Below are 24979 nucleotides of genomic sequence, written 5' to 3'. Positions count from 1 at the left end.
TTTCAGGTGATCTGGTTATCTTGACGCAGATCTATGAGGGCAGGTGACTTATGCGTTGACTGGGGAAGACAGAGCATGGTTTAGCCTCAGTGCCCAGCAGTGTGTGAACGATGGCTGATCAGAAGTGCAACAAGGGTTTGATCGGTGCTTGGCCAGGCTGTGGGACCTCTGTCAACACGTTAGTTTTTATCTCCATAGTGGGGAGGAGAAGGCCAAGGACCTCAGCAGCGCTCCTTATTACTGTGGCAAATGAAGTGCATTTTCAGTTGGTGCCCCTTAAGAGAAAATCAGCCCAGTATTGGCTGAGGTATCCAGTCCAATGCCATCCTGTAGTCCACATGCCCGCTGTCATCATCATCATCATCATAGGATGGGACACATTCTTCCCTAACCCCACCATTGCCATCCCCATACAGCTGGCCTTGGACAGAGCAGAGTCTAAGCCAAAAAGCTGGTGTAATGCCTGTGCATGACAGCACAACAGGGGAAGTGTGTCTGAGTCACAAGGGACTGCAAAACCTCAATATCTGGACGAGGCTGGTGTGAAGGTCGATATGATGCTTGCTCGGAGTTGGACACCACAAGGGGCTGCAGGTCTTCGTCCAGTGGCATTGGTTCCAGTGTAGGCGTTCAAAGGACGGATGCAAATTTAGGTGCCAGTACAAAATCCAAAACAGATTCAAGGGGCCCTGCCAGCATTAAGGGTGAACCCGCTGGCGGTAACCCAAGTGGGAGTCCCTGCTTGACCTTGTTGCCAAACTGGACACCAGAGGTACCCAAAAGCACAGCAAAGATGCATAGCATGGCTTTGTGAAAGGCCTATACCTGCTGTGACAGCGCCAATGGACTTGGGGACTCGGGGTGCATCGAGTGCCAGAAATGGAATTGGCTCCTGGGTGGGAGGGAGCAAGACCTGGAGGCACAATGATGCCCTTGCGCCTTTTCTTTAGACCACGAGTTACAGGAAGGGGCAGTGTCCTGTTTGGAATTCTTGTGTCTCTTCTTCGACTTACCTAAAGACTTTGATTGCAAGGAAGAGTTGCCTCAGGAAAAATTTCATGTACAAGTGCGGGAGTGGGTCCTCGCCTTCAACCTGGAAAGTGACCGGCATGGAGCCTTCCAATGTTTAATCACGTAAAGCTTTGCCTCCTGCTTGCGATGGCCTTAGGTTCCCTCTGGGTGCAGTCATCGCAGGCCTTGGACTCATGTGAATAACCTGAACACCAAAGGCACGCCTCGTGGTGATCTGTCACAGACAGTCCCTACAAGATTTGTATCCTGTCGTTTTATGGGGTGACATCCTTTGCACACTAGAACACTTTTTGAATAAACTTCTCATCACAGAGTGAAGAAAGAAGGAGCAGAGCTCCAGATCTGCGTCTCAAGGCATGGAAAGAAAAACTGATATCAGCATGCATGGGTGGCACTTATATGCTGTGTCACTTACAGATTGGAATGCCGTTGATACAGCAGTCCTTAATTTGAACCAGTGGCTTCCGGTGCTTGGCACCAGCATTTAATTTTCAACATCGGCTCTTATGATAGTCTGGCACATGGTGGCGCTAATTACATAATTTAAAGAGAAGCACAGCAACAGTTGTTTGTTGATTCTTACAGCTGTGGGGACCTGGAATAGACAGAAATGTCCCACTTGGAGAAGTGTGGTGCATAGTAGTTTTGTTGGTGCTGTCACTGGCAGGGAGAATGGGAGGTGCATGCTGCAGTAGCCTCCTGACAAAGGCCCTGGCACTTATTTTTCACTAATTAAACACTGCGATGCAGTCACACAGCCCCACCTACTGGTGCATAGGAGTATTGCTTTTGAGTTTACCAGATCCAGGCTGGTGGGGAAGGGGAGGAATCACCTATACTGCTTCACTGTGAGTTCTTGAGATTTCGCCTGACAGCAGGCTGAGTACCAGGTATTCATGGGCAGCAGCTGCTTTTTAGAATGTATTTCAACATATTCATTACCCTCAACAGGCAGCATCAGTGGAAGGTTCTCTGACACATAGACCATGCACAAAACAGCAGCAGGGCATGCTTCTCTGGCCCATAGAACAGGAACAGCACAGCAGCAAGGAATGCTTACCTAGCGCAAGGAACAGGCACAGCATAGCCGGGCACAGAGCATGTGCAGCAAACATACAGCAACAGTACAGGCTTTCGTCACGTGCAGAAAAATGTACAGCACATGAAGAAGCAGGGCAAACATTCCAGACAGAGACATGAGGTACAACACATGGCCAGCAGCATAGGGACATTTCCTCTAAAAAACAAGGTACAGAAAAAAAGGAGATGCTTTCAAACCCTTCTACTCTCTCTCTCATCACACTCCTACACACACACCCTTACACAGCGCCCTAAGGATAACAACTGCACAAAAGGTAGCAGCACTGCAAGCTTTCATCGCATACAATGACACGCGTCAGATAAAGCAGAGACAGTGCAAGCGTCACTCTCGAACAGAGCAGGTACTTTAACAGTAGTGCAAGCTTCATTAACATAGAAAACAGGTACAGAATGGGCAGCAAATGGTTTCAATCCCTTCTACTATCTCTCTCACCATACACCTACACCTACACAACACCCTAGGCATGCCAACTGCACCAAGGGAAGCAGCAATGTGAGCTTTCAAAGCACACAAGGGCACACATCAGTTAAAGCGCAGGTGGCACCAGCGCAAGCATCACTCGGAGACAGAGCAAGTGCTTTTAAGTAGTGCAAGCTTCCTTAATGTAGAAAACAGATTCAGCAGGGGCTGTTGGCCTACAAGGCTCTCCATGTTCTCTTCATCTCTTCCTCTCTCCCACACACACACCATCAGTGCAAGCTTCCCTTACATACACAATCAGCTAGAGCATCGGGAGGAGCAGTGCAAGCTCTCACCATGCCCACACTATCTACTGACCATGTAGAGCTCAAAAAGCGGCAGTGCAAGCTTCCCTCACACAGAACCTGCACAGCACTGGGAGCTGCAGTACAGGTTTGCCTCTCCGACACACACGCAAAAAAGTGGAGACCTGACAGCAGCAGTGGAAGATCGAACTCACACACACACCAGGTAGATCACTGTTGGTGACAGTGGAAGTATCTCTATCACACAAAGAAAATCTATAGCAAAGGCAGCAGCAGTGCAAGTTTCCCTCGCCGACGTATGGAACAGGCAGAGCACAGAGTGCAGCCGTGTACACATTCTACATGCACCCTCACCCTCACGCACAGTATTGCAAACTTCCCTTATACACAGACACACACAGGGGGCTTTATTTATGAAGGCCTTGCAACACTTTTGCACTGCCATTGTGTCACTTTTCATGATGCAGCGGCGGCGTAAACAATATGTCACTTTGTGTCACATTTACAAAGTGACGTATCTAGGCAGATGTGTCACCTTGTAAAGCCCTGCGCCACATTATACCCGCATCGGGTATAATGTATGCATGGTAGGCTTTCCCACGTAAAAACGGGTCTTAGTAGTTGCAGTGATATCTATGAGATTTCACTGCAACACTTCTAGGACGCCACTGCGTCAAAAACTTACGCCTGCCTCATGGCAAGGTAAGGGTGACTCAGTGCCATAGGCACAGGCCTATCCCATGCATTGCTGGAGTTGCATTATGCTTGCGACACAACTCCAGCAATGCGTGACTTTTGCGCCAACAGATATGTCAGGATTCCTGACGTATCTGTCATTCCTTGCGACATGGAGCACCTTACATTGAATACAGCGCATCCATCGTGTCGCAAGGAGTGTGCAGTGAAAACTGTTGCATGGCTGTTTTATCACAGCGATGCAACAGTTTTCATAAATGAGGCCCAGAATGTATAGTTCACTGGGAGCAGAGATGCGGGCTGCCCTTCCTCGGATCAGCTGCAACACTGTGTTGGCCAGTGCATGTAACCCTTACCCAACTACAAGAGATAGAAGACAGGTGTCATTAGCACATACAACATGTAGAGTAAGTGCAACAACATTGCACACATCCTTCACCAACTAAAATGTCCACCAGTTATCAGATCTCAGAGTTACTGTTTGCCAGACATAACTTGGGGGCATATTACCCACAACTAGCGATATTTATCGCTAAATGGGCTTAGCGAATATTTTTTTAATGCCAAGCATCGTCGGATATTATCGCAGAGATAACGTGCTATTAGCAACGTTTATCTCTAAAGCGATAAAACATCCGGCGTCAGCGACGAAATGCATGAATATCGCTGGTAATCCAGCGATATTCACGCATTATCGCTAATGAGGACTTAGCCATAATATCCAACTCCCATTGGATATAATGGCTCTGAACCGGTCTGAGCAGGCGTTAGTTTTTGGAGATATTCGCACTTAGCGCGAATATTTCCAATGCTACGCCTGCCTTGCTAATAGGCGATAGCGACGTTAGCGACTGCTTTCAGTCGCTAACAGGTTGGGTACGCCCACTTTGCACGTCATTAGTGATAAATATCGCTGACATGCAAAGCGGGCCCCAAACCGCTCGCTATCGCCTAGAAGTTGTCGCTAACTGCTGTTATTGACAGGTTTCTAATAGGGCGATAGAATTATCGCCGCTTCGGCCGCTAAAGCGGCGATAATCACATATCGCCCGCCTTGGTATTATGCCCCTTAATAACCACTTTTAGGAAAACACCGAGTTGCAATCAGTTTTTCTTGCAGTCAATATAACTTCCACAGATCCTACAACCACACTTAGAACTCACGAGCTGTTTCCTGCTCTGGTAAGTGCCATCCTTCCCACAGTCAGTTCATGCAGAGGAAATTAATGTATGTGCAAGTCTCCTTTTAACCCAGCCCTTGTCAGCCCCTTATGATGAGCCGCTCCATCTCACCTCCAGAGGTGCGACTGAGGGTGACACTTCCCACCGCAGCTTCTCTCCTGCAGCAGCAGCAAGGTGCAGAATCACTTAAGAGGGTAGGATGGGTGCGAATTAGAACTGACACCCGGGGTGTCAAAAGATAATTAACCAGAGCTTTAAAACCTCCACCGCAGTACAAAATATGTAACGAGAATTCCACTCCTGGAGTGCCTGGCTGAAGTTTATTCTGTATACAATCATTCTATATTGTCATGTTTATAAGTGTATCATTTTCAGCGACTAATGAGATCACACCATAGCTGTCAGTTAATATATCTTTATGGGCTGTGAGGGAACCCACTCCTGCTTGCAGTGTGCATATCTCTGTGGTCAGGGAGAGGTATCTCTCTTACAGGCAGAGTGCATGACTATGGTCACTGATAACCCCTCGGTTCTGTCTCTGAGTAAGTCTCTGTGGACAGTCACAGGCCCAACATTGCTTTGTGTGTGTACATTTCTGTGGCCAGAATTCCTCTAACTGCCAGTGTTTATGTCTCTATGGTAAGTGAGGGGCAGCTCATTGTTTATGTCTATTTGGAGAGTCTCCCTGTCAGTATGCATCTTCCTATAGTAAGCTAGAGGCTCTTCTCTAGCTGCCAGTGTTTATGTCTCTATGGTCAGTGAGGGGCAGCTCCCCGTCAGTATGCATCTTCCAACAGTCAGCTAGGGGCTCTTCTCCAGCTGCCAGTGTTTATGTCTCTATGGTCATCGAGGGGCAGCTCCCTGTCAGTATGCATCTTCCAACAGTCAGCTAGGGGCTCTTCTCTAGCTGCCAGTGTTTATGTCTCTATGGTCAGTGAGGGGCAGCTCCCCGTCAGTATGCATCTTCCTATAGTAAGCTAGAGGCTCTTCTCTAGCTGCCAGTGTTTATGTCTCTATGGTCAGTGAGGGGCAGCTCCCCGTCAGTATGCATCTTCCAACAGTCAGCTAGGGGCTCTTCTCCAGCTGCCAGTGTTTATGTCTCTATGGTCAGCGAGGGGCAGCTCCCTGTCAGTATGCATCTTCCAACAGTCAGCTAGGGGCTCTTCTCTAGCTGCCCGTGTGTATGTCTCTATGGTCAGTGAGGGGCAGCTCCCTTCAGCTAGGGGCTCTTCTCTAGCTGCCCGTGTTTATGTCTCTATGGTCAGCGAGGGGCAACTCCCTGTCAGTATGCATCTTCCAACAGTCAGCTAGGGGCTCTTCTCTAGCTGCCCGTGTTTATGTCTCTATGGTCAGTGAGGGGCAGCTCCCTTCAGCTAGGGGCTCTTCTCTAGCTGCCCGTGTTTATGTCTCTATGGTCAGTGAGGGGCAGTTCCCTGTCAGTATGCATCTTCCAACAGTCAGCTAGGGGCTCTTCTCTAGCTGCCCGTGTTTATGTCTCTATGGTCAGTGAGGGGCAGCTCCATTCAGCTAGGGGCTCTTCTCTAGCTGCCCGTGTTTATGTCTCTATGGTCAGTGTGGGGTAGCTCCCTTCAGCTAGGGGCTCTTCTTTAGCTGCCCGTGTTTATGTCTCTATGGTCAGTGAGGGGCAGCTCCCTTCAGCTAGGGGCTCTTCTCTAGCTGCCCGTGTTTATGTCTCTATGGTCAGTGAGGGGCAGCTCCCTTCAGCTAGGGGCTCTTCTCTAGCTGCCCGTGTTTATGTCTCTATGGTCAGTGAGGGGCAGCTCCCTGTCAGTATGCATCTTCTAACAGTCAACTAGGGGCTCTTCTCAAGCTGTCACTTCTCTAGTTGCCAGTGTTTATGTCTCTATAGTCAGTGAGGGGGCAGCTCCCTTCAGCTAGGGGCTCTTCTCTAGCTGCCAGTGTGTATGTCTCTATGGTCAATGAGGGGCAGCTCCTTTCAGCTAGGGGCTCTTCTCTAGCTGCCAGTGTGTATGTCTCTATGGTCAGTGAGGGGCAGCTCCCTTCAGCTAGGGGCTCTTCTCTAGCTGCCCGTGTTTATGTCTCTATAGTCAGTGAGGGGGCAGCTCCCTTCAGGTAGGGGCTCTTCTCTAGCTGCCAGTGTGTATGTCTCTATGGTCAATGAGGGGCAGCTCCTTTCAGCTAGGGGCTCTTCTCTAGCTGCCAGTGTGTATGTCTCTATGGTCAGTGAGGGGCAGCTCCCTTCAGCTAGGGGCTCTTCTCTAGCTGCCCGTGTTTATGTCTCTATAGTCAGTGAGGGGGCAGCTCCCTTCAGCTAGGGGCTCTTCTCTAGCTGCCAGTGTGTATGTCTCTATGGTCAGAGAGGGGCAGCTCCTTTCAGCTAGGGGCTCTTCTCTAGCTGCCAGTGTGTATGTCTCAATGGTCAGTGAGGGGCAGCTCCCTGCAAGTATTCATCTTGCTATAGTCAGCTAGAGGCTCTTCTCTTACTGCCACTGTATATCTCTCCATGGACAGCAAGAGGCCCCTCGCTTACTGTCATTGTACGGGCTTCAGTCAGTGAGAGGCTCATCCCTTGAGGTCAGTGTATTTGCCTCTATCATCAATGGAAGGCCCCACTCTAGCTGTCATTGAATAAGGCAGTGTGGTCAGTAGCAAGGCCTTTCATGCTATTAGTGTACATGTCTGAAGTCAGTGAGAGGCCCCATCTTGCTTACTGTGTGTATGTTCCTAAGGTCAGTGAGAGTCACCTCTCTTGTAGTTAGTGTGTATGTCTAGTGTAGTCAGAGAGATATGCCTATCTTGCAATCAGTGTTTTGCTCTCTGTGGTCAGTGAGAGGCAGCTGTCTTGCTGTCGGTGCATATTCGGTATGGTCAGTAAGCAATCCTTTTTGTGTACATATCTCTATGGTCGGTGAGACTCCCCTTGCCTCCTGGGCATATATCTCTATGACAAGCGAGAGGCAGCCCCTCTAGCTGTCAGTGTACATGCCTCTGTGGTCAGTAACGGGACCACTATTTTGTGTGTATGTTTCTACGGTCAGTGAGGCACCTCTCTTGCAGTCAGTGTAACGCCCTTATGGTCAGTGAGAGTGCCTCTAGCTTTCAACACCTATGTCTCTATGGTCAGTGAGAGTGCCTCTAGCTTTCAACACGTCTCTATGGTCAGTGAGAGTGCCTCTAGCTTTCAACACCTATGTCTCTATGGTCAGTGAGAGTGCCTCTAGCTTTCAACACGTCTCTATGGTCAGTGAGAGTGCCTCTAGCTTTCAACACCTATGTCTCTATGGTCAGTGAGAGTGCCTCTAGCTTTCAACACGTCTCTATGGTCAGTGAGAGTCACCTTTCTAGTTTTCCATGTGTATGTTTCCATAGTCAGCAAGAGGCCCCAATTTCTTGTTGTCAGTGTATCTGTCTGAGAGGGGTCTCTCTCTTACTGTCAGTGTCCATGGCTCAAGGGGCCTCTCTCCAGCTGTCAGTGTAAATGTATCTATCATCAGTTAGAAGCCTCTCTATTGCTGCAAGTCTACCCATCTCTATGTGAAGGGCCTCTCTCTTACTGTCAAATACATTTCTCAAGAGGCTCAGGGCATATTTATCAAATAGTCACGCAGCGTAGGACAGCAAGCCACCTTGCTGAGCTGCGTAACAGGGAAAGGGCAAGAATGCGCCGTATTTAACATTATATGGTGCATTTCTGTCTTTTCCCAGCGCTGGCGCACATTGTGCTGCCTAGCTCCAACGCAGGCACCTCTGCATTGTAAGCAGGATTGTTTTTTTTGCAGCAAGGGGCACCTTCCTGCACAAAAACAATCCTCTGAGGCATTTTCCTCTTTCTATGTGTGCTACAGAATGAAACGGGCTTGGTATTATGACAGAGAGTCTTTGCTGGAACCAACTACTAAACAAGAAACTTCAAGTGATTCTGTCACATGTGTCACTACGTTTGGATCGGAATCAAATCTAATCAAAAAGATAATAACTAAAAATTTGCATCTTATACAGAAGGTCGAACCCCAACTTCCACTACCCCAGTTTGCTTTCAAAAGAGCACGCAACTTGAGGGACCATCTTGTGAAAGCATATAGAGAACCATCTATTAGCACAATTCAAAATATGTGGGGTCTTACACCTATAACAGGTCACTTCCCATGTGGCTCCTGTGTAGCATGCCAAACAATATCAATGATAAAGACTTGTTCTATCAATGGAAAAAAATGGATTATGAGACAACATACGAACGGCCTAACGAGAAATGTAAATTACTGTATAAAATGCCCGTGTGCCCTGTATTATATAGGAAAAACTACACAGGAAGTTAAGAAAAGAATTATGCAAAACCAGTCCCGTATACGATGTAAAGTTGAGATGGCACCCCTTGTGGAACATTATGTGAAAAAACAACATTCCCCCTGTGATATGCAATGGTTTGTTTTGGAAACTGTAAAACAATCTAAAAGGAGACATGATGTGGATCGTCTGCTTACTCAAAAAGAAAACAGGTGGATCTGGTCAGCTAATACAATAGCTAAAGGATTAAATTCTTTTGGAGACCTTGGGAGGCATAGCCGTTTTGGCGCATTCCCTGGTCTATCAGTAAAGGTAAATCTGAAATTGTGCCAAACTCCATTGGTGGATGCGTAGAAACACCCACACACCACCCCTTGGAACGCCTCCCTGGGGCAGAGTAATGCAATGCAGTGATTTTGCACTGCGTTGTGTTACTCAAGATTGATCAAGCCACTCGAGGCCTCGCACGGTGGCCTTGTGTACGTCACACAACGCAACTATTTGATAAATATGGCCCTCAGAGCGTAGCAAGGCTGCCATGGAACCTAATGCAAGCTAAGCGACCTGGCCCCATCCCAGTGGTGAAGTAGGACAAGACTGCAGACATTAAGCTGAAATACACCCCTCACACCCCCAAGCACTGGAGCCACTGCACAAGCTTCACTGATAGCGGTACCCCAGTTCCAATCTCTTGATACCTCAGTACCAAAACATCATTCCCTGAATATCTCCAGCACATCCTTACACAAATTGGGGCATATTAGCAAGGAACCTCGTTAAAATGATCGCCGTTTTAACGGCGATAATGGGCTTGCTAATATGCGTTATAGAATTCCTATAGAATCCCAGGTTAGCTGTGCAGGACATCTAACCTGTGAAAGTATTGGAATTCTATAACGCATATTACCAAGCTGCCGATAAAATGGCGATAATTTTAAAGAGGTTCCTTGCTAATATGCCCCTCTGTTCTCTGTATCACGCTACCTTTTACCACCTTCCCCCAAACTGCCTGCATCTCTCCACTTTCCCTCCCCACCTCACTCGCCACATATGGTTAAAATTCCTACAGTCACTTCTACTTTTCTCTTGCATCTCTCTTGTTCCTTTCACTTTGTTCTTTGAGCTCTTCATTTCCCCAACACTTCCCTATCCCTCCCGTATCTCCACACCCTTCCTTGTATGTCTCTGCTTTCCCCTCCTTTAAACTCTCTTTACCTCGCTACTTTCCACCATACACCTTTCCCATCTGTGTGGCTCCCTTTACCCTCTTGCGACTCTCCGCTGAAGTTTCCATTCTGCACTGTAGCTAGCCCTTTATCTCTCTCTTTCTTTTCTAAAGCATCACTCAATGCCCTTTTTATTCTCTTTCTTCTCTCTCTACCCTACTTCCTCCTTTTCTCCCCTGTATCTCGGTAGTCATGTGAATCTAGGTGGTCACACCTTTTGCCCTCCCCCACATTCCCCTGTATCTCTAGGCTCTCACACCCTTCTTACGCTCTATCCTCCATGTATCTCGACATCCTTTCTTGTATATCTTCATTTTTTCCTTTTTCCTCCTCGCTCCTCGCTCTTCCTCTGCATCTTGCTATTTTCTTCTTTTCACTCTTCCTCCACTGTCCACTGTAGCTCTTCCAGTCTTCCCATTCTCTCCTCTTTCTATTCTGTCATTACTCTCTATTCTCCTCTCCTCCCATTTCTCCTATATTACCCCCTCCACTTTCTCTCCACCTCTCCCAGGCATGCAGTTTGCAATTCTCCAGTGTATCTCTAAACCCTCCTCTTTTTTCCCCCACTACCAGTATTTCCCCATTCTTCCGTTTTTGTGTTCTCTGTCTGTGTATTCTCCCTTCCATCTCTCTGTGCTCGTCTTCCATCTCCTCTCTAGTATATCCCCATCATTTTCTGTATCTTACCACCCTCTTCGTTTGCTCTCCATTCTCCCTTGCATCCTTCCATTCTCATCTGTATCCCTCAATTCACACAGCATCTCTCCATTCTTCTCTTACACACCTCCTCTTTCCTTTATCCCTTACACCATCCCACCCTTCTCCTATATCTTCTCCCCTGTATTTGTAACCGTCTACTTTCCCCATAACCATTGTAGTCTTTCTTCTACCGCTATCCCCTATCCCCTATCCCCCCCCTATCTCTCCATTATCTCGTTACAGGTGCGGTGCTGCGCAGATCTTCTTCGCCACCCCATCCTGACCCCCTTAGAGAGTAAAAAAAAAAGAGAAAGGCCCCAGGCAGGACATGGGGAACTAATCTGTACAGCAGAAGCTCTTAAGCAAAGTGCAGGTAATAGAGGGCAGGGAGCGTCCCTTTGGGCCCCGGTGCCACTGCACTGGCTGCACCACTTATAACTACACCCCTGAAGAGGCCACTCTCTAGCTGTCAATGCTGAGCTCTCTAAAGTATAAATAGACGATGGTGCATTTTAAAGAACACAGGGGCATTTTATCTAGATGTGCGTTATATAACGCACATCGCACATTTCCATATCGCCGGCTATCGCCGGATTTTTCCGCCGTGTTAGCGCGTAATTATCAATGCACAACACGTAGGCGAAATTAAATCCGGCAATAGTCGGCGATATGGAACATTAGCGCATGAAAACAAACGTTGTTTTCAGGCGCTAATGTGTGCCTTGATTATATGGGGGGGTGGATTCAGCGTTATGATCCACACCCCCATGTTATCAATGCCTTAACACCTGGTCAGAGCAGGCGTTGGGAGACCTGCGATAAACGAGTTTATCGCAGGTCTTCTTCTCCCAACGCCTGCCTTGGAAATGGGGTGTTCCCACCTCCAACCACATTTTACATGTGGTTGGACGTGGGAACGCCCACTTTGCATGTCATTAGCGATGTTTCTCGCTGACATGCAAAGTGGGCTTGAGGCAGGCGTTAGCATGCCCTTGTTAATAGGGCACTGGAAGTATCGCCGCTTTCTCGGCACAATTCGCTGAAAAAGCGGCGATACTTCAGCTTGCTAATATGCCCCACAGTTTCGAATATGTTATCAAAGCATGCTGTGGTAGCACATTGCCATTTACAGACAGCACATATTCCATTGAAATGGCCTCCAACTTTACACAGACATATAGTTTCACTGATAAAACTATACGGCTGACAAAGGAGAATATGTGGAAATCAGGATTCTGCGAATATTTATCATTTGTACCTCACCAGGTAAAGTGTCTTGCTTTGTTTTGATCCTATTAAAATCTTTGTTTCCATCACCCTTCAAAATTACAAAAGAAAGTTCTTTATAAGTGCTTTTTTAATTGCTGATATTTTGAAATATTAGTACTGTTCATTTACAGGTATCAGAGTTACAAGGAAAGTGCTTCATTTGTGCGTACTTAACTGCTGATAATTTGAAATATTAGTACATTTACAGATATTTAAGTTTTCTTGTGTGTGAGAAAACTGACCTCCTACGCCTACAGCCTTTACTTTCACACTCCCTGCACCCCAATAAGAATGTCATATTGTTCACTTTCCAAAATCCCCTCACTATTCAGTCAGAAAGAAAAGAAGACATCAGTCTCAATGTTAAAAGAAGAAGCAGCAATTGGTCAGAAGATATCGCCTGACATTTTACATCTGTGAGAAGATAAAAAAAAAAAAAATTTAAAGACATCTTTATTGCTCTTTCACAGTCTACACTCCACCATGGTTATATTGGGGGTGCTGCAGCCCCCTGTAGGCCTACTTTCAGTGCCTATTGGACCATATGGTCAGTTTAAAGCTTCTTCCTGGCTGTTAGTGTACATGACTCTATATTCTGAGTGGATCTGTTTCTTGCTGTCGTATATGTCTCTATGGTCAGTGAGAGCCCCCCTTTCTCCCCTCCCTCACCTGTAGCGGGCAGTGTCAATATCTATGTGGTCACTGGGAGCTCTTTTTGTCGTTGTTTACAGACCTGACATTTGGGATATCTGGTCCAGTTCTGGAGCTTTGTTTGGAGCATCTTGCCCAGTTCTACAGGCTGGGCCGGCTTCTGGCATGGGTGAGCTGGGCCAATTTACAGAGGGGCAACAAAAATTGTCAGCTTGAAGGGCCTGCAAAAAGCAAAGCCCCTCTACCTTTGCTCCAGTAATTCAGTTTAACCCTTTAACCGCGGCGGAAATTCCGCCGCGGTGCGGGTGATTTATGGCGTGGGTGTGGTTCGGATGGCCCCCGGCCGTCCTCCGCACACGCCCACCGTGACGTCGGACGGCTGGCGGCCAGCCGTCGCACGCAAGGGGTTAAAGTGCTTCTAATAGTTTTTAACCTGCTGTAGTCACTGCTTTAAGCACCCTATAGGCACCCTACCTTGGCCTCCGATTTACATCTCACTCCCCTGCTGACACACAGCAATACCTCCTCTCCTACAAACAACATGTAACCAGTCTGACGGAGCTATGTTGTGGGGGATTCAGGTGACCGGAAGGAGATGCTGAGGTGTGTGTTCAGGGACAAGTCACTGCCTTGAAGTGGCGAGCCAAGGACTGACCTGTGAAAAGAGACTACTGCCTCATTTTATTAAATTCAAGCATTCCATCCATCTCTTTTGTATACTTTATTAAACCGCCCATACATGGGTTGTGTGCACAATCTGTCACAATCTGTCACTAGAACCAAACTTTACCCGGCTGTTGAGCCCATAACAAGGGCGGAACCGGTCCTGGGTTGTTTGTGTTCCGGTTGAGGGAGGACCTTGCTTGCCAGTTCGGTTGGATTATTACTATTATATTATATAGCTGGGTGCAAACTGAAGTGACATGATGAGCAAAATACCAATAGATTGGGATGCGGCCTGAGTAAATATCAGTGGGGGAGATTAATTCAAGCATTCCATCCATCACTTTTGTGTGCTTTCCTTTTTAGGTCTCGCCTGAGCCAGAGCATGCGCTGCTCTGCGTGACATTTAGTAGGTGGGTTTTTCAAGTGCTGCCACAGGCTTTTGGTGGCCTAAAGCTTGCGTGCATGTGAGCGTGCACGTACGCAGCCGCCATCTGTCTTTCCTCCGTTGATCGCGATCACTTTCACGGGACACCGATTGCTGCAAATGTAAAGAAATAGAAAAAAACATCTATTTCTTTACTTTTGCTATAATCGCGGCAAATTAAAAGTAAAGCGCAGGTGCCACAATTATAGCTAAAGTAAATAAATAGATGTTTATTCCTATTTCTTTATTTTGGCAGCAATCGCGGCACTGGCGCTTTACCTTTAACTATGAGTGAAGCGCTGGTGTCGCGATTGTAGCAAAAGTAAAGAAATAGATGTTTTTTTCTATTTCTTTACTTTTGCAGCAATCGTGACACCGGCGCTTTACTCATGGTTAAACATAAAGCGCCGGTGCCAAGATTGCTGCAAAAGTAAAGAAATAGAAAAAAAAACTATTTCATAACTTTTGCTAGCATCGCGGCACCCGCGCTTTACTTTTAATTTTAACTCGACCCCTCCACTCTATCAATGTGTGTGTGTACATGCAAGGGGTTGCATCTCTTCCATGTGCTCCGCGTGCAGTCCAGGTTATGTCAAGCTTCACAGGAAATTGGCAATGAATTACCGGGTGGCCAGAGATCGCCCCTTGTGTAATTTATATGCTGACTTCAGGCATCTGGGCTCGAAATTTCCCCTTCTGCCTCCGACTTAGACGTACCCTGTGGAGGTATGCGAAGGTCTCCGTTTGAACCTTCTAAAACGCGTTTCCTTCATCTGAAATGTTATTAGATCACACATTTGCATCGCATTACTCAAATATTAATGTACCTGAAAAAATCTAGGCCAGATGCAACTGAAATGATTAGTATTTTGTTTTCCTTAGCTGATTCATTCCCTTCTCAGGTGAAGGATATACAGCCACAGGTTGTCTGAAGGCTATTTAGGACATAAACTATTAATGTAACTCGCCTTCGACACTCTCTTAACCAACACTGTCTTTTTACCAACTTCACTTATGTTGCGATTTAACCTACAGACTAGTTCATCATGTTAAGTGCAAACAGGCTTCTGGCAGCTTTGGGGATGCACCCAAGATGACATTACTGCTCAGGGAGATTTCCCATGGAGATGTAATGTGTGCGATGTTCTATGAGAGAAAATCCTATGACTGTCGTACATGTCAATTACACCCAAATACCCCTAATCCGTGAAGCGTTTTCTTTGACGAGTTGTATATTGCGGGTGTAATTCGCATTTCTACAAGTAAGACATGTTAGAGTCTTTTAGGGTGTGATTACCTGGAAGCTGTGCAGTAGGGGTACACTTGTACGTAATTTCTGCTTTGGTTACAGTCTACAGGGCCCCTAATTCTTAGGGAGCCTTCACATTGAAAGCCAGGTGTCTCAGGGTCCCGCCTTGAGTGGGACCTGAAAGGGCGACCTCCATAGGTCGCCCCATCCTTTGTGCTTAACCAACCCCTGGCAGGTGATTTGTATTATTTGGGGTGCAGCATGCACCATGGGAGTTTCCAAGTGCCTGAGTGTATGGGGGCCATGACTCACAGGATGGTAGGATGCCACTACCCTGTTACTGTTGTTAACTAAATCCAATGTTCAGGTACGTTAAAGTTTGCAAACACCCTTTTAAAGTAAGCTAAAAGCTACATTGTCTTCCGTTTTGTTAAGGAGGTTTCATTTTCCTCCATTCAGATTAAAAGTATCGACATCTTTAGAGCTTCACAAGTAGCACTTGATTGCAAACTCTCGAGACTGCATCCATACTCTAATGCACTGCCAATTTGTCTTTTCTGCTTATAGGATGTTCGATGTACCCACTAATATTCACGATCACTAGAGCTTTGAGAGCATCAGAACTTTGTACACATGGGAACTTTGCATTCTTTACTGTGGTGTGATTCCCAGGGGCCAAGTTCTGATATTATATTGTGTTTACAGCTGCTATGCCTGTATTCATTGCTCCCCCTTCAAAAAGATAGAATTGTAGTGAGAGTAATGACTACCATTGATGTATGGGGTATTGTGAAGTACTGTGATTTTTTTATCTTTATTTGAAATTCTGGGCAGTCTATACAGCATTTAGTTTATTTGTGCATTAGGTGGGAGCATACATGTGATATTGAACAACTGTTCTACTTGTTGTGTCTTCACCATGATTTCATGAGTCATGCTGTCAGCAGCCACTCACCTGAACACCAGGAAGTTCAGATGTCGTGATGATAGAACCCGACTCCCGCTAAGGACCATACTCTGGCAGCAATGAATTGTATTGACACTGCCACAGTGAAAGTTCCCAAAGGGAAGGTAGAATGAGAATATGAGACAAACAAAGAGAGAGATTGCACAGGTTCTTCACGTCTCTCAGGACACTGGACTGCCTTGGCTGGAGGGTGATGCGCTTGACCTCTATAAAGAACAATAGTTCTCGCTTTTGGGACCTTATAAGTGTTTAGTTATCCAGCACAATATCCTTGGTGCAACAACATCAACTGTTGCATGGCTAACCACTTATAAGGTCCCAAAAGCGAGACCTATTGGCTATGCCAATGCTTGTTCATTTTATTAACCGCCACTAGCAAGGTCCAGGGCGCTGTTGGAGCAAAGGCCTCATCTGTAGAAATATATTGAATTCTAAGGGAGAGTCACATGCACTGAGATATCAATGGGCAGTGCGGGCCGAAAATGATGAACTGTTGAAAGGACGAGTGGTGTGAGGTTTGGGACTCAGACTACGGAGGAGTGGATAAGAGGAAACCCTTCCAACCTTGACCAGGGTTTTTAGGAGAACCTGAGTTCAAGAAATCTTTCCATGTACCTCAGTTTCAGTGTCTGCCTGTGGGTGGCAGTCCATCCGCTTGCCGAGCGGAAGCGCCCAGCTAGAGGGCGGCTCCTCCACTAAGGGAGAGGAGCAAAAATAAAATGATATAATGTTATTATCATTTTATTTTTTGTAGCTGTGGGCTAGGTTAGGGCAGGCGGGGCTGATGGCAATGCGGGATGAGTGATTTGCACACTCCCTAAGTGCACATGACTGTTTGGCCGGACCTAAACAGTCATGCGCACTTTCCATGTTCTCCACAAGGCTGCATTACACAGCCTGGTGAGGAACTTGCAAACCCTCCCTGTCCCTATCTGAGCAGCTACCACGGTGCTCAGACCAATCACAATGCTGCATTGTAGCGTTGTGATTAGCTCAGGGGAACCCGGAAGCCAGGTGCTTCTTGCTGCCGGGACTGAAAGAAGAAGTAAGCTGAACAAGATGGAGGAGAGGTGGTGGCCGGCGAAAAGGTAAGTGGTATTTTTTATTTTTTTTATTTTTTATTTTGTCCCTGCCCCGCCACCACTCCACCATCGTTCACTGCCAGCCGCAACTGCCTTCAGCTCATCTTGAGTTCGGTATTAAAAGAATCCCACTAGTTCCTGGTTATGCGGATGGTGGAGTTCAAAGCTCCTGCTCTAATGTAGGAGGAGTTGTGTAAAAAATGCCCAAAGTGCATGGGTGTAAGTAGATCCAATAAAGACATTTGTGCCCCTCTCCCCTCCAGTGGCGTAGCTAGCACTTTTGCCACCCGGGGCGGTCCCAAAGTTTGCCACCCAGTAACAGCCGGTGAGTGCAGGTAAGAGCAGGGGTGCAAGTGAAGTGAAGAGGTGAAGTGCAGCTGCACCACCCTCAAAAAAAGTGCTGCTGGAGGCAAATCTCCCCCTCCCCCCAACAGCTACACCACTGCTCCCCTCGCTGATTTGCTGAAGTCCCAGGGTAGTGGTGTGCATCATTGAAAATAAAGGCCTGTTCCTCCAGGGCCTTCCCTTGGAATGTCACAAGAAAGGGGAGCTCGAAATGGGCTAGAGAATGACGCTCCCAAGATGTATCAATTCGATCAAAACTGCTCCCATACTTTTTATTTAAACAACAATCTTTCTTGCAGCAATGAGTTGCCCCAGCTTGAGAGGAGAGAAGGGACTCCTCTAGCATGTAGTGAAAGGGGAGGCGGATAAAAAGAAGTGAGCCTTCTTTCCAAGGTGCCTGCTACCTGAAAATATGTCAATATTTGCGATTGGTGGATCGGCAAATCTACCGGCTGCTTGGGAGCCAGTGTAGGCTTTAATTGATAGAATCAGGAATTTGTCCTTTTAATGGAAACCAACCAAAATGGTTTGCCCTAGGTACAATTGGCCTATTTTTAAAAATACAACTTTTAAAAACACTGTAAACATTTTAACAAAAGTTTTTTGTACATCTTGTGACAGCCTATTTACACCGTGTGCAACTTATCGAATAGAGTATGTGATACATTTATTTTAACTAATAACTTATTCACAGTGCTTTCTGGCAACGGCTTGGCCCTCTTAGCATTCTCTCTCTCTCTCTAAATATAAATATATATATACACACCTATATTATGCAGAAAAGCGCTTTAACTGCTGTCAGTCCCTAGAGACATGCCACCTTAATTTGCCATGAGGAACTTGGAATGCTGGAAGACCTGATCGGGCTAGCCCATTTACTACTTTGGATCAGAATTTGGGGTACGCTTGAAGCTGGCCTATCCAGAATCCATGTCCGCTGCCTGTCACTCGATGGGGCTGATCAAATCCCGTGCCTCTTATACTTGAAGGATTCGCTCAATAGTTTGGGTCTTATGGACTTATATGAAAACCCTCTCTCAATCAGGCCAGATTTCAAATTCCACATCAAAGAATGATACATGGAACTCAGTATGAATACGCGCCTAGAACTGGCCCAAGGAAAGGAAACAATAGTTAACTACGTCACAAGTATCAACAACATTCGGTATAACCATAGAGTGGATTATGAATCCTCCCCATCGCCATTGGCTCACCAGTTTTAGGCTACACACATTGCACTTTAAACTCGCCTTTCCCATGCCAGGGGTCTGGAACCAGGACTTACTACCCTGTGGGTGTGACAACATTTCGACGCAATGCACTAGCCACATTACTTTATTTTGCACTCTCTACTCGGGTACGAGACATTCCTTCTAAGCCCCGATATTGTGCAAGTAAAATGTAAGGCATTATAAGAATGGACTAATATTCCTGCAGACGTTAGGGTCCCTAGAAATATGGTATGCAATGTTACATTTTATTAGACCATCTTTTTATATTAGGAAAAGGGATGAGACTTCTGGATGATTATAAATATGTTATGGGCATAATACGCTACATGATTTAAAAATATTTTTATAATCCCATAGCACGAAACTGTAAAATAGCACATTACCACACAAGTTATCCTTATCTAAACTGGATAGCAAAACCAAAACACAGATTTTATCTCACTAGATTTAGACTAAATATAGTTCATTTCAGCTGCCCCTGTGACTGTGTAGCTGTTCATTTTATGTTCTTTTGCACTTTATATGACTCTCTTAGATTGCGCATCTTACTCCCTGCCGTACTACATACGTACTTCAATTCTTACAAAGAGGGCTTGATCTATCTGCAAAGTTTAGAATCACACGATGTTTGCACTGCTGCTCTCAGTTATTTCACTGCTGCTATCAAATTGAGAAGACTGTGCATTTTAATGATTATCTGTTGTATGATGCTTTTAAAGTGTTATTTAAATTTTATGAAGATCTAAATATTTTATCCTGTGCTTTTATGTTCCTACAACCACGAAATAAAGAGGAGTTTGAATTTGACCACACAAGTTATTTGTTGTTCAATGATTGTGTGCCTCACATCTCGTTTTGATATCTGCTTTGGCATCATGTGTTTATCAAAAGAAGTTGTTTTTGTGCTATATTGTTCTTTGTTTGTGTACCGTGTTTTTTAAAAGTGTATTCAGACACGTATGAGCCGACTTTTTTTTTATTTTGCCACTTTTTTGTATCTTTGTGCTTTTTTGGCTCTGGCCGACTAAAGGCATGTTTGACTTGACTTGACCTCAGTGCCTCAAACAGACCACAGACTACGAAATCCACTACATTATCTTACACCGATCAGAGTACCAGAAGTCTACTGCAATAAATCAAACTGACCGCAAAACCTGAAGCTGAAAGCATCAGAAACTTACATCAATACAGGAAACCAAGGACTGGGCCTTAAGCTGAGAAAAATATACCTGAAACCAATAACATTACCTGAAACCCACCACAAGAACTGAAACCCACCAGAGGACCTGAAACCCACCACTGTATCTGAAACTGAACACAGTAACCGAAAGGGACTTCAACATCTGTAACCAACCACAACACCTCCTAACCAATACCTAAAATAGGCCACAGACTGTAAATGTAAACCCACTACACGACTACAATACCTGCAGCTGATCAGAATGACGGAAGATGACCACAATACATCGAACTGACCACAACACCTAAAACGTACATCAATACATGAAACCAGGGACTGTGTTTGAAACTGATGAAAGTATACATGAAATCAGCAGTATTACCTGAAACCAACCACAGGACATGAAAGAATACCTGCCACCCATCACGATACAGAAAATTGACCTCAAACCTGTCAGTCCCTGAAACCGACTAGAATATCTGACCCCCAGGTACAATACCTGAAACATACCTGACTGCATCAAACTAACTACACAACATAAAACGGACCACAGTTCTTCAAATCAGCCACAATACCTGAAACTGATCACAGTATGTGAAACTAACTGCAATGCCTGAACATGAGTACGATCTGAAACTGACCACAACCCTTGAAAAAAACTACAACAGAAAGAACACGCATTTTCTGAATGTGCCTGCAACATATGAAACTCACCAGAGTACCTGAACCCGACTACAATACATAAACGCTGACAATGGGACCTGAAACTTACCATACTGTCTATACCTGATCGTAATACCCAGAACCTAGATAAAAACATGAAACTCACTACAATGGCTGAAACTGGCCATACACCTTAGGCAACTACAGTACATGAAACTGACCACAATACCGGAACCAGCTATGCATGTGAAACCAATTCCACTATAAGATTTTTTTTTTAATGTAATGTTATGTTACAACAGACTAGACAGAATACCTCGAGCAATCACAGTACCAGTTACTAATCATAATGTCTTACTGCACCTGAAACCGACTATAATACTTGGCCACCCACACTAAAACTGAACACACTGCCTGAAACCAACCAGGTTGCCTGTTACTGGCGCAGGCAATGAAACTGGAATTTAACACATTTGTCGGATCTGCCCACACACACTGAAAAGGTCCACAATATGTGAAATTAACTACACTGCTAAAAAATTTCCACAATTTGAAACTGACCGCACTAGCTGAAAATGCCTACAGTGCCTCAGACTTGCCACAAAACCTAAAGAGATATTAATACTGTAACTTGACCATGCACTTGTAAATATGCCCACTTCTCCAGGAAATGACATCAGCTCGACCTGCCCAACCCCATGTCACTCAAGCTTCAGATGGCTCAATGAAGTAATATTGTATATATTTTTTTTTTATTTGGAGGGGCCTTCCGGAAAAGCCAAAGTGGCTCTCACGTGAATGCACTGACTGTGAATCTTCCAGTACTAATGGACACAAGCACACTGCACACAGCTGCAGAAAATCATTGAGTGCTATTTGTCTTTTTCTAGTGTCCATTTAAAGTGGCGGCGGCTTTAGATTATGACATTATTGTATTCCCAGCAGCAGCGCCAGTCAATAACTAACGTTATTTGGCCTTAATGAGCGGCGTGAAGGCCCGTAATGTTGTTAGCACATGAATGCTCTGCCTGCTGCCTCCTATACTGTCCCGGTCGGCACTTCCGGAAACCAGGAAGCTTAGAGCCTTTGCATTTCAAGGAATCTGATTGGCTGTCCTGCTCCCACTATCCCAATGGCTTTAATGATCAGAACATTCTTGGATTCATTAAAGCTAAAAGGGCTTGAGGTGTCAAATAGAAGTAGAAAGGGGTAGTTGTTGCTTTTGCTAGTTGTTTTTTGTGCTACCCCTAGGTTCCTCTTTGGTCCTGGTACTTCTCTACCCCTGGTCTCAGAAATCATGAGGGCAGCGCCAGGAAAAAAAAGTAAACAAACTTCTAAGAATTCTGTTTACGTTCTCTAAACTCCACCCGTTGCCCCCTCTAGCCTTTCAGTTTAGGAGGAGTCAGTAGTTGTCGAGGGGTCAGGCTGTGATAAGGGGGCAAACGTGTGATGTGACAAGGCAAGGGTCACAGTGTGATGGAAGTCACTTGCGCTAATTTGCTCGAGTAAATTTGCATACCCAGGGCTTCTTTCTGTTTCCTGATTTTGGAATGAAATTCCCTAATGAAGGGCTACTCTGGGGTTGTAGTGCCTAGATGACCACATGTTTTGTTGTTACCATAGTAATGGGTGTTAATTCATTGTTTCTTGGGCATGGTGTCATTACTGGCCACACCAGAACGTCCGCTACTATAAAAACACGTCAAACACCCAACACCGACCAGCAACTAGGGCGAAAGGGGTCTTTGATTGTTGAACCTCTTTGAAAGATGGTGTTACTTGGCTGACGAACTCTAATTTTCAGTGACTCGCCCTGTTGATTGTAAAGATATTTTGAGGGGTTTTTTTGTTTTTTTTTTACACAGAATCACTAAAGCACAATGGTTTTCTACTGTCACTGCACTGCACTCCTTTACTTCTTGAAGTCCTGCGCGTTTGCACGGACAAAACTGCAGCAAGCTCCGAAGCGCTGGGAAAAGACCTGTTGCCACTCTACAAAATCTCTACAACAGCAGCACGTCAGGATACATGGTCTGCTGCCTCCACCGCACTTAAACCAGACCAGGCCCCCCGGGGAGACACACGTGGTGCACAGACCCAGACAGGGTGGAAAAATAGCCCCGGGTGCAAGGTGCGAGCTGCAGCGCCACACAAAAGCTGTATTGTTCAGCGGCTGGACAGACGGAAGTGTTGTTTATGTCAAAAGCCAGTTACTCCTACACCCCCCGCTTAACGACTGTCTATTGTGCATTCAGTACTGTACATGCACACTGAGCTTTGTCCATGTAGCGTTGTGCAGGCCTCAGCCTTTCGATGTAGCGCTGTACTTTCACTCTCAGTTCAATCATAGCGCTGTACATGCATTCTGGGCTTTATCGAATTAGCACCATACATGCACTCTGAGCTTTATATGTATAGCGCTGTACACGCCATCTGAGTTATATCATAGCGATGTAAGGCACTCTGAGACTATCGATGTAGCGCTGTACATGCACTCTCTGAGCTCTATCGATGTAGCGCTGTACATGCACTCTGACCTTTATCTGTATAGCGCTGTACATGCCCTCTGAGTGATATCATAGTGCTGTAAGGCACTCTGAGCCTATCGATGTAGCGCTGCACATGCACTCTCTGAGCTCCGTCGATGTAGCGCTGTACATGCACTCTGAACTTTATCTGTATAGCGCTGTGCAAGCCCTCTGAGTTATATCATAGTGCTGTAAGGCACTCTGAGCCTATCGATGTAGCGCTGCACATGCACTCTCTGAGCTCCGTCGATGTAGCGCTGTACATGCACTCTGAACTTTATCTGTTTAGCGCTGTACAAGCCCTCTGAGTTATATCATAGTGCTGTAAGGCACTCTGAGCCTATCGATGTAGCGCTGCACATGCACTCTCTGAGCTCCGTCGATGTAGCGCTGCACATGCACTCTCTGAGCTCCGTCGATGTAGCGCTGTACATGCACTCTGAACTTTATCTGTATAGCGCTGTACAAGCCCTCTGAGTTATATCATAGTGCTGTAAGGCACTCTGAGCCTATCGATATAGCGCTGTACATGCACTCTCTGAGCTCTATCGATGTAGCGCTGTACATGCACTCTCTGAACTCTATCGATATAGCGCTGTGCATGCACTCTCTGAGCTCTATTGATGTAGCGCTATGCATGCACACTCTGAGCTCTATCGATATAGCGCTGTACATGCACTCTCTGACCTCTATCGATGTAGTGCTGTACATGCACTCTCTGAGCTCTATCGATGTAGCGCTGCACATGCACTCTCTGAGCTCCGTCGATGTAGCGCTGCACATGCACTCTCTGAGCTCCGTCGATGTAGCGCTGTACATGCACTCTGAACTTTATCTGTATAGCGCTGTACAAGCCCTCTGAGTTATATCATAGTGCTGTAAGGCACTCTGAGCCTATCGATATAGCGCTGTACATGCACTCTCTGAGCTCTATCGATGTAGCGCTGTGCATGCACACTCTGAACTTTATCTGTATAGCGCTGTGCATGCCCTCTCTGAGCTCTATCGATGTAGCGCTGTGCATGCCCTCTGAGCTTTATCTGTATAGCGCTGTGCATGCCCTCTGAGCTTTATCTCTATAGCGCTGTCTGTGCATGCCCTCTGAGCTCTATCATTAAATCGCTGTCCACGCGCTCTCCGCTGCGTTACTAATGTGTTGCACGAGTTTTAGATGCATGCGCTTTGTGCTGTATCAATATTATGTATTATAATATATTTGTGCAAATGTACTTGTAGCTGTGCGTGCTGTGAGTGTGAATAAAGTGCAGCTCATGCCGTATTGATACATGTACACACATCCACACCGTGATGCCTTTGAAATGTGCCGCGCATGCCCCTTGCGGTGCAGTTTACCCTGTTTCCAGACGCCGCTCGCACCCATCCATGCCCGGGCGCCCGGCGCCCTCTCCCGGTCCCTCCTCCGGGTCTCGCTCTGCTTCCCGCGGGTCTCCGGCTGCAGCGCACCCGGGTTTCCCCTCTGCGGGTCCCCGTCCTCCGTAGCTCTCCAGAGCGACCCCTGGCGGAGAGCGAGAGTCGTGGCCGCTGCCCCCGGCTTCGCTGGGCAGCCCCGCACTCCTTGCTGGCGCTGCTGCTCGATCGTGGAGTCCTCGGGGCCGCCCCGACCCCCTCGTTGGTCGGAGTAGGTTCTCTGCCGCGCTCCGGGCTCCTCTCCGCGGCTGCAGCCCTCTGCTCTCTGCCCTGACCTCGGCCTCTGCTCGCACACTCTCCGATCCCTCTCTCAGACCCCGGAGGTCTCCGCTCCTCCTCCTTCTCCCGGCCCGCACTTCCCTCCTCC

At 46.5% G+C, this 24979-nt stretch overlaps 1 protein-coding gene across 1 annotated transcript in view; it reads right to left on the bottom strand.

Annotated features, from left to right (window-relative positions):
- The window catches only part of LOC144825114 (transmembrane protein 200A-like), a 63323-nt gene extending 38714 nt beyond the window's left edge, over positions 1-24609 (bottom strand). Inside the window, exon 1 of the mRNA XM_078683996.1 lies at positions 24538-24609. The gene's annotated coding sequence lies outside the window, so the exon portion shown is untranslated. The remainder of the gene's footprint in view (positions 1-24537) is intronic.
- Between the last annotated feature and the right edge of the window lie 370 nt (positions 24610-24979).

Source organism: Lissotriton helveticus, chromosome 3_1 (assembly GCF_964261635.1).
Source record: "Lissotriton helveticus chromosome 3_1, aLisHel1.1, whole genome shotgun sequence".
NCBI lineage: Eukaryota > Metazoa > Chordata > Amphibia > Caudata > Salamandridae > Lissotriton > Lissotriton helveticus.
This window is presented reverse-complemented; position numbering and strand designations above follow the sequence as displayed.